This window comes from Schistocerca cancellata, chromosome 2 (assembly GCF_023864275.1).
Source record: "Schistocerca cancellata isolate TAMUIC-IGC-003103 chromosome 2, iqSchCanc2.1, whole genome shotgun sequence".
NCBI lineage: Eukaryota > Metazoa > Arthropoda > Insecta > Orthoptera > Acrididae > Schistocerca > Schistocerca cancellata.
The window spans coordinates 723,990,818-724,000,189 of record NC_064627.1 but is presented as its reverse complement, the minus strand read 5'-3'; positions in this window follow the sequence as shown (position 1 = coordinate 724,000,189).

Genomic DNA, 9,372 nt, shown 5'->3' with positions numbered 1-9,372 from the left:
AAACGGAGGCGTTACTCTGCCTGAGGTCCTCCCAAATGGTGCAACGATCAACTCTGAAGCGTATTGTGTCAGCCTCAGGAAAACGAAGAAACGAGACAATGCAAAACCTCAAACAAGTCTAAGTACCTGAGACGAGCTCACAAAACATAACTGCTCTGTTCTTCTTCATCCACCCTCAGACCGACTCTCACTCCTGCCGTCTTCCATCCGTTTGGCCCAATGAAGGATGCACTCTACGGGAAGCAGAACGTGAGTGATGGGGAGGTTATTCATGGCTCCAACATCAGCCATCAGAGTAGTACTATGTGGGCATATACATACTGGGCATTAAAATTGCTACACCATGAACATGACGTCCTACAGACGCAGAATTTAAGCGACAGAAAGAAGATGCTGTGATATGCAAATGATTAGCTTTTCAGAGCATTCACACAAGGTTGGCACCGGTGGCGACACCTACATCGTGCTGACATGAGGAAAGTTTCCAACCGACTTCTCATACACTAACAGCAGTTGACCGGCGTTGCCTGGTGAAACGTTGTTGTGATGCCTCGTGTAAGTAAGAGAAATGCGTACCATCACGTTTCCGACTTTGATAAAGGTCGGATTGTAGCCTACCGCGATTGCTGTTTATCGTATCGTGACATTGCTGCTCGCGCGTTGGTCGAGATCCAATGACTATTAGCAGAATATGGAATCGGTGGGTTAAGGAGGGTAATACGGAACGCCGTGCTGGATCCCAACGGCCTCGTATCACTAGCAGCCGAGATGACAGGCATCTTATCTGCATGGCTGTAACGGATCGTGCAGCCACGCTTCGATCCCTGAGTCAACAGATGGGGACGTTTGCAAGACAACAACCATCTGCACGAACAGTTCGACAACGTTTGCGCACGAATGGCAAAAGGTCATTTTTTCGGATGAATTCAGGTTCTGTTTACAGTATCATGACCGTCGCATCCTTGTTTGGCGACATCGCGGTGAACGCACATTAGTAGCTTGTATTCGTCATCGCCATACTGGCGTATCACCCGGCATGATGGTATGGGGTGCCATTGGTTACACATCTCGGTTACCTCTTGTTCGTATTGACGGCACTTTGAACAGTCGATGTTACATTTCAGATGTGTTACGACCCGCGGCTCTACCCTTCATTCGATCCCTGCGAAACCCTACATTTCAGCAGCATAATGCACGACCGCATGTTGCAGGTCCTGTACGGGCCTTTCTAGATACAGAAAATGTTCGACTGCTGCCCTGGCCAGCACATTCTCCAGATCTCTCACCAATTGAAAACGTCTGGTCAATCGTGGTCGAGCAACTGGCTCGTCACAATACGCCAGTCACTACTCTTGATAAATTGTCGTATCGTGTTGAAGCTGCATGGGCAGCTGAACCTGTACACACCATCCAAGCTCTGTTTGACTCAATGCCCAGGCGTATCAAGGCCGTTATTACGGCCAGAGGTGGTTCTTCTGGGTACTGATTTCTCAGGTTCTATGCACCCAAATTGCGTGAAAATGTAGTCACATGTCAGTTCTAGTATAATATATTTGTCCATTGAATACCCGTTTATCAACTGCATTTCTTCTTGGTGTAGCGATTTTAATGGCCAGTAGTGTAGGTCCTCCCAGTAAGGTGGCCTAAGGTCGTCGCATATAACGGAGGTTATGTTAAAAAATGAGTTTTGTAGCCAAAATGGTGAGGAATAATATGGTGTTTTGGAATCCTGAGGAAAACCAACCTGCCTTCAGAAAAAAACCATGCGTTGCATTAATCCCCTCGTACATTGATGTTTTTGTCAGCAGCATGATGTCTGCCCCTGTACTGAAAAAGAATATTTGAATATCTGGAGCCATTTCATGTGTTATTTCATTTATAAAAAAATACTCTTGTGCCTACGTTTATTTAATTGTGAGTTTAATTCATTTTATATACTTACAACAGGAACAATTGACAGGAATGGGGGAAAGAAATACAGTAGAAGAGGAATGGGTAGCTTTGAGGGATGAAGTAGTGAAGGCAGCAGAGGATCAAGTAGGTAAAAAGACGAGGGCTAGTAGAAATCCTTGGGTAACAGAAGAAATATTGAATTTTATTGATGAAAGGAGAAAATATAAAAATGCAGTAAATGAAGCAGGCAAAAAGGAATACAAACGTCTCAAAAATGAGATCGACAGGAAGTGCAAAATGGCTAAGCAGGCATGGCTAGAGGACAAATGCAAGGGTGTAGAGGCTTATCTCACTACGGGTAAGATAGATACTGCCTACAGGAAAATTAAAGAGACCTTTGGAGATAAGAGAACCACTTGTATGAACATCAAGAGCTCAGATGGAAACCCAGTTCTAAGCAAAGAAGGGAAAGCAGAAAGGTGGAAGGAGTACATAGAGGGTCTATACAAGGGCGATGTACTTGAGGACAATATTATGGAAATGGATGAGGATGTAGATGAAGATGTATGGGAGATACGATACTGCATGAAGAGTTTGACAGAGCACTGAAAGACCTGAGTCGAAACAAGGCCCCCGGAGTAGACAACATTCCATTAGAACTACTGACACCCTTGGGAGAACCAGTCCTGACAAAACTCTACCATCTGGTGAGCAAGATGTATGAGACAGGTGAAATACCCTCAGACTTTAAGAAGAATATAATAATTCCAATCCCAAAGAAAGCAGGTGTTGACAGATGTGAAAATTACCGAACAATCAGTTTAATAAGCCACAGCTGCAAAATACTAACACGAATTCTTTACAGACGAATGGAAAAACTAGTAGAAGCCGACCTCGGGGAAGATCAGTTTGGATTCCGTAGAAATACTGGAACACGTGAGGCAATACTGACCTTACGACTTATCTTAGAAGAAAGATTAAGGAAAGGCAAACCTACGTTTCTAGCATTTGTAGACTTAGAGAAAGCTTTTGACAATGTTGACTGGAATACTCTCTTTCAAATTCTAAAGGTGGCAGGGGTAAAATACAGGGAGCGACAGGCTATTTACAATTTGTACAGAAACCAGATGGCAGTTATAAGAGTCGAGGGACATGAAAGGGAAGCAGCGGTGGGGAAGGGAGTAAGACAGGGTTGTAGCCTCTCCCCGATGTTATTCAATCTGTATATTGAGCAAGCAGTAAAGGAAACAAAAGAAAAATTCGGAGTAGGTATTAAAATCCATGGAGAAGAAATAAAAACTTTGAGGTTCGCCGATGACATTGTAATTCTGTCAAAGACAGCAAAGGACTTAGAAGAGCAGTTGAACGGAATGGATGGTATCTTGAAGGGAGGATATAAAATGAACATCAACAAAAACAAAACTAGGATAATGGAATGTAGTCTAATTAAGTCGGGTGATGCTGAGGGAATTAGATTAGGAAATGAGACACTTAAAGTAGTAAAGGAGTTTTGCTATTTGGGGAGCAAAATAACTGATGATGGTCGAAGTAGAGAGGATATAAAATGTAGACTGGCAATGGCAAGGAAAGCGTTTCTGAAGAAGAAAAATTTGTTAACATCGAGTATGGATTTAAGTATCAGGAAGTCATTTCTGAAAGTATTTGTATGGAGTGTATCCATGTATGGAAGTGAAACATGGACGGTAAATAGTTTCGACAAGAAGAGAATAGAAGCTTTCGAAATGTGGTGCTACAGAAGAATGCTGAAGATTAGATGGGTAGATCACATAACTAATGAGGAAGTATTGAATAGGATTGGGGAGAAGAGAAGTTTGTGGCACAACTTGACCAGAAGAAGGGATCGGTTGGTAGGACATGTTCTGAGGCATCAAGGGATCACCAATTTAGTATTGGAGGGCAGCGTGGAGGGTAAAAATCGTAGGGGGAGACCAAGAGATGAATACACTAAGCAGATTCTGAAGGATGTAGGTTGCAGTAGGTACTGGGAGATGAAGAAGCTTGCACAGGATAGAGTAGCATGGAGAGCTGCATCAAACCAGTCTCAGGACTGAAGACCACAACAACAACAACATACTTACACATGTTGCAGTGGATGGTGATTAGTTTTGTTATGGCCCTTATGGTCATCCAAGGCGACGTGTACGCTGTTGCATTGTTTTTTTCATCATGACAATGCCTTGGCTCATTCTGCTCCAGGAAGCAGTCACTTTCTTCTTTTTCCTCATGCTCCGTATTCGGCTGAAATGGCACAAAATGATTTCTTCCCGTTCCCATCATTTCAAGAAATACAACGACATATTTTGGGGTGGAATGTTTCCTAAAATGGCAAAATGCAAATTTCTACCACCGAAGGCCACGCCAAGTCGTAGACCAATGGGAAATATGTGTCGCATTGAAAAATGAATACGTAGGCGACGAACACCATAACCAACTTTCGCGGGCGCAACTTCTTTTTTTTTCCAAGGTGATAATTAAACTTTTGGCTACCCCTTATAATCGTAAATCAAATCGTAATGCGTTGGATGTGACGAAACTCGGCCAAGATGTCTTAATCGCTGTTTTACAGAGAATTCAGTGCGATAAACATTTATGACAATTTCAAACTGAGTCATACAGAAAACCTTATAACTGGCTATCTTCGTTAACGATCAGGTTATCCTAGCCACAGAAACCTGAAAGATGAACACAAAGAATGAAAACTGAGAATACGTAAGACAAAAAAAATGTAGAAGATCAAGGCACTAGCCCGACAAAACTCAAGCTAAGTCATGCTTCAGATACTTGAGAATATCGCTGTCAACCAATAACAGAACCACAGTTTAAGGGCAATATGAGAAATCCTCCAAATATAAACAAAGTTATATATCTATTTAAAAAAGCAAATAAAATTCGTTTGGCAGCTTACTAAGAAAAAGTCTGCATTCCTTCCAAAATAATTATGTAAGCGTAGGTCAGATGTGGCTTAAATTTAGAGAAATAGTATCGGCAGCAGTTGAGTGACCTGTACCAAATAAATTTAAAAGAAATAGTTCTGACCCGTCGTGGTACACAAAATAGTTAGAACACTGTTGCAGGAGCAACTAATGAATTATGCTCAGTTCAAAAGAAAGTAAACCCTGCAAGATTGCCGATGTTTCACTGACGCTCGAAACTTAGACGGTCTTGAAGACGAGAGGCTTTTAATAGTTTCCACAACGAAACTCTGTCTCGAAGCCGGCATGTGTGGCCGAACGGTTCTAGGCGCTTCAGTCTGGAACCGCGCGACCGCTACGTCGCAGGTTCGGATCATGCCTCGGGTATGGGTGGGTGTCATGACCTTAGGTTAGTTTGGTTTAAGTAGTTCTAAGTTCTAGGGTACTGATGACCTCAGATGTTAAGTCCCTTAGTGCTCAGAGCTACTTGAATCTGCTTCGAAATGTGGCAAAATAAAAGTCCGAGGAGGTTCTGGTTGTATGTAAAGTACATCAGCGGCAAGACACAATCAGTACCTACGTTGCGTGATAGAAATGGTGCATTACTGAGACATTGTCATTAAGGCGGGGCTATTAAACGTGGTTTTCCGAAATTCCTTGGTCGAAGAAGATGACGTAAATGTTCCTCAGTTCGACTCTAGAACAGCTACCAACATGAGTAAGTTAGAAGTAATCGTAGGCACCCTCGGTGTAGCGAAGCAGCTTAAATCACTTAATACGGGAAGTTCTCCAGTCCAGACTGTATACCAATTGTGTTCCTTTAAGAGTATGCTGATCACATACGACTATTCGCTCGACGAAAGATCCGAGTCTAAAGACAAGAATTTGCACAGGTCACATCAATACTCAAGAAAGAAAATAAGAGTAATCAGTTCGATTGTAGACCCATGTCACTGAAACTGATCTGCAGCAGGATTTTGGAACATATACTGTGTTTGAATATTATGAATTACCTGGAAGAAAACGATCTAGTGACATGCCTTAAGCACGGATTAGGAAATATTATTCTTATGCAACACAACTAACTCTTTATTTTCACGAAGTAATGAATACTATATGCAGAGGATCTCAGATTGATTCCATGTTTCTGGAGTTCCAGAAGGCTTTTGACACCGTTCCTTATAAGCGGTTTCTAATTAAATTGCGTGTCTATGGAGTATTGTCTCAATTGTGCGACTAGATTCGTGATTTCCTGTCGGAAATGTCACAGTTCGAAGTAACTGACGGAAATTCAAGTTATGTCTGATGTTTCCCAAAGATGTGCTGTTTCTAATCTCTTTAAATGATCTAGCTGGCAATCTGAGCAGCCTTTTTCTGAGATAGTTTGCAGATGATTTACCGTCTAGTAATTTGATCACAAATTCAAAATCAATTGCAAAATGATTTTGCAAGATATCTATAAAGTGTGAAAACTGGTAGTTGACCTTAAATAACGAGAAGTTTGACGTCAACCACATGAGTACTAAAAGGAATTGGTTAAATTTCGGTTACAAGATATATCATGCAAATGTAACGGGTGTCAGTTTAACGAAATAACAACAGTTACGAAAAGCTTAAGCTGTAAGGATCACAGTGATAAATGGCTCTGAGCACGATGGGACTCAACTTCTGAGGTCATCAGTCCCCTAGAACTTAGAACTACTTAAACCTAACTAACCTAAGGACAGCCGGCAGGTGTGGCCAAGCGGTTAAAGGCGCTACAGTCTGGAACCGCGCGACCGCTACGGTCGCAGGTTCGAATCCTGCCTCGGGCATGGATGTGTGTGATGTCCTTAGGTTAGTTAGGTTTAATTAGTTCTAAGTTCTAGGCGACTGATGACCTTATAAGTTAAGTCGCATAGTGTTCAGAGCCATTTGAACCATTAACCTAAGGACAACACACACATCCATGCCCGAGGCAGGATTCGCACCTGCGACCGCAGCGGTCACGCGGTTCCAGACTGTAGCGCCTAGAACCGCACGGCCACTCCGGCCGGCAGAACGCTTAGAAGATGAAAGGAAATGATCAAATGGTTCAAATGGCTCTGAGTACTATGGGACTGAACATCTATGGTCATCAGTCCCCTAAATGAAATGATCATATGGCACTACACCCCGTTATCGCTTCTACTGATTCTAAATGTTGACAGAGCGTAAAGTCATTTCAGCTACCGTTTATGAAGTTAAAAAGGATACAAGTAAGTACTGTGGAAATAACAACGAAAACACAGGAAAACGCACGAATGGCAAAAACAACAAACATAGCGAATTCTGTAGGGAAAGGAAGACGAGCAGTTACAAATGAGATTTCACCGAGAATGTAAACGGGGCACGTACGGCGTGATATAAAGTTAGCATTCACTTCAGAAGCGCTGGATTAGCGACTCTCTCTTTCCTTTTAACTGTGTTTTGCGTTTAAATTCCGCTACTCCCGGTTATTTCATCTCATACGCAAAGTAATTACTTAATTTTATTATGTGGGCTTTATTTCGTGTGTATATAGCACATTCAGTGCGCTAGATAACTGTTATCTTTGGCACGTTTCGAATAATTGTATACCCTAACTCTCGTCGCTATAGAAGTTTGTTCAGCAAGAAGGTTGCTTCGGATACAAGCGAAATTTAATTAATCTGATATATAACATAAAAGGAAGAAGTTAAGCCAATAACCCTGCACCGAAAAATGTACTGCGTGCAGAGCAGAATAAAGTTTCACTGGAAGATGAGACAATCACGCTGCACCTTTGATACCGCCCTGACGTCAAAAATATGGCTTTGCTGCATTCAGCCAGATGAATGCCGCCGATTACGTACCATTTAAAAGCATTATGACCGATTCGGATTCCGATATCATCTTCAACTTTAACGATGTACAGTAATGATTTATGCGTGTTATTGCTAGCACAGTATTCTCAATGGCCAGTTCAGTGACATACCACTCTTTTATATCACGTAATTGAGGTAGTACTTCAAGCTTCGTACACGAAAGACGGAGTGCCATACCTCGTGGTTGAACGTCTGGGTCTCTGTTGTTTATTAATTTGTAAAACATTTATATGTTTTGATAAATAGCAGCCAGTCACTACGATAGGTAAGCAGGCACCCAGGTCAAGCGGAATGACGATTTCTAGCTCAAATGACGCGACAAAATAATATTGTCTGAAATACGAAACATACGTTAAATTCTGACTTAGTAAGTTACCATGTTAATACACATAGATTGCCTTTCTCACGTTTGTATTCTACTTTCTTTATTTCTTCATAAGGATTCAGGGTTTATTTCCGTATTTTGTAGGCATGAGCACTTCCATCGTCTCAAAGAATTTCATTAATGTTCGCTTCTGTGATTTGTTTTTGGTTAGTACTACACACATGAAATTTAACTTACGTTTTGCGTCCATTTGTTAACCACAATCTTGTATCTTTTCAGCCCATGTTCTACCGATACCGTTATTAGTTTAGGAATTTTTCATGTGTTCCTCCTCGCATATTTTAATTACAGTCAAAAGTCTTCACGAAGTTCGGAACATCTTAGTGGTAATTTCTTTCAGCTCGAAAAGACATCAGAATCATATGTGAGGAGAGTTCAAACATCCTTGGGAAAATTGCATACTGGAAACATCAATACTTCTTAACTGGTTTCATGAATAAAGGATGTTAACGATGTGTAGTGATACCAACTGCGGATCTTCCTAAATAGCGCAAAGATACCTAAGGCAAAATGGGAAACTCAGTACACGTACCAACTGAGTCGACTAAATTCAGTTACCATATTTCCGTTGGGTAGTTTCCAGGAAAATTCTGTAAAACTATTATCAGTTAATTAAGTGATCATTCACAACGAGTCTTTTAATCTGCAGCGGAGTGTGCACTCTTTGCAGAGTAAAAGTTCCTGCTGTAAATAATCCCCTATGCTGTGGCTAAGTCATTTCTCCAGAATATATTTCTCTCCAGGAGTGCTAGAGAACTGTCAAGTTCGGCAGGTAGGACAGAAGTACCGGCTGTAGCAAAACTGTGAGTACAGACCGCGAGTAAAGCTTGGATAGCTCATTCAGTAAGAGCACTGCCCGTGAAAGGCGAAGTTCCGGGTTTGAATCCCAGTCACACACATTGGACCTCGTACTAATTATATCTGCCGACCGTGGTGGCCGAGCGGTTCTAGGCGCTTTAGTCTGGAACCGCGCGACTACTACGGTGGCAGGTTCGAATTCTGAGTCGGGCATGGATGTGTGTGGTGTCCTTGGGTTAGTTAGGTTTAAGTAGTTCTAAGTTCTAGGGGACTGATGAACTCAGATATTAAGTCCCATAGTGCTCAGAGCCATTTGAACTAATTACATCTGCTTCGCGAGTAAAGAAGTAAACATCATGCTATGAGCGTATGGTGCGTGCAGGTAAGGATGAGAATTTGAGTAACACACTGACATTTCAGTTGTTTCCAAGAATCAACAGGCTGGTTGTCAAAAAATATGGCCCTCATCTCCTCCACCCCCCCCCCCCTCCCACTCTGC